Below are 1539 nucleotides of genomic sequence, written 5' to 3'. Positions count from 1 at the left end.
GACTTTCAGTTAGCATTCATTTGACACCAAGTCATTCCAGCAGCATCCAAGGAGCATATCCCAGCAGTCATAGGCTGTGAGGTGGGTACACCCTGGGCAGGACACTAGTCCTCTCACAGGGTGACATACAGACAAACATACACATTCACAGCTATGGTCAATTTAAAGTTTCTAATTCACCTAACCTGCATGTCTTTGGATGTGGGAAGAAGCCGGAGCACCCGGAGAAACCAGCGCAAACATGGGAGAACATGCAAACTCCATACAGAAAGGCCCCAGGTGGGAAGCGATCCCACAACCTTCTTGCTGTGAGACTACAGTGCTAACCACTAAGCCATCAAAGTGGACAGACAGAATAATTATGAACAATAAACATTTAATAAAAAAAACTGATGAATTGATGATTGAAATCATTATTCGCAGTCTCCATAACGTGTTGAGTTTTTTTATTTAGTCATGTCACGTGTTGGTTGCTTGTCAAGTTGAAGACATTGAGGGCAGCTTGTGTTCTGAGACACGAAACTTGAAGTGAGCTGACTGGACTTGAACTCGGCACCCTCTGTGTGGAGTGAGCGTGGAATTGTTGTGATTGTTGTGTTCTATGCTCTTCCTGCAGCCCTAATGACCTCACGAACGGCAGTGAGGCCTGTAGCAACGTATACTAGCTCTACGATACCCTGACTGACCTTACTGGAGTCACAAACCCCAAAATTCGGTGCATCATTTTCGCTCCTTCAGTTTCTTTCCAAAAACATACAGCATTACCGGTGCATTACACAAGTGGTCCTCGAAGCTACTGCGACAATGTTTCTATTGTTGGTGCATGGCAGGTTGGACCACCTTCTCCTCATTATTGTTGTTGCAGAACTTGAGGTTGATGTCGAAGCTCGACTGCTTCCTGAGCGCTCGTGGCATCAGCTTCTTCTTGAGGAACAGTTTCTGTATGAACCTGTCTCTGATGATGACTGGGCAGTAGCTATGGAGGAAATACATCAGGCCAATGCCTGGCCCAGCAAAGTAGCGCACCAGAGGTTGCGGAGACAACAATGCCTGCACGATGACGTCAATGACGGGCTGACATCCGGGTTGGCTGTGCTTGTGTAGCTGCAGAAGAGCTCCTTGGTCTCAGTCACATAGTCCTCACCGTACTCCTCGAGCAGTGCTGGCGACAGAGTCTGAAGCAAGTGTTTGTGCTGCTGCTCCCAGTAGGCCTGGTTACTAGATTGACCTGAGGATGACAGACAAGGTTAAACATGATCATAACACCTGTACTGTTTCTGGTTGTGACAACAAAACTGATATCCATGAGAAATTTAACAGTGAATTTTTCAGAATTTGCTTTTATAATTGTTTAAATTTTGCCAGAGGCTGTTACATCTTCTCATTTTAGGTGGTAACACACAAAAACAAAAGGTAAACACTGACAGTTACAGCAAGACTGTGATGAAGACAGTGGCAAGCCTGAGTGACGTCACCCATCAGTTTTCCATCGATACCAGGAACAGCTGATATGTAGCTAATAGCGCTAACTTTGGCTAC

At 45.7% G+C, this 1539-nt stretch overlaps 1 pseudogene; it reads right to left on the bottom strand.

Moving 5' to 3' along the window:
- Nucleotides 1-441: 441 nt before the first annotated feature.
- Nucleotides 442-1247, bottom strand: LOC117503496 (annotated as a pseudogene).
- Nucleotides 1248-1539: the final 292 nt, after the last annotated feature.

Source organism: Thalassophryne amazonica, chromosome 2 (assembly GCF_902500255.1).
Source record: "Thalassophryne amazonica chromosome 2, fThaAma1.1, whole genome shotgun sequence".
In the NCBI taxonomy this organism is placed as follows: Eukaryota; Metazoa; Chordata; class Actinopteri; order Batrachoidiformes; family Batrachoididae; genus Thalassophryne; species Thalassophryne amazonica.
The sequence above is the reverse complement of the archived record's forward strand: the minus strand, read 5'-3'. Positions and strand labels throughout refer to the sequence as shown.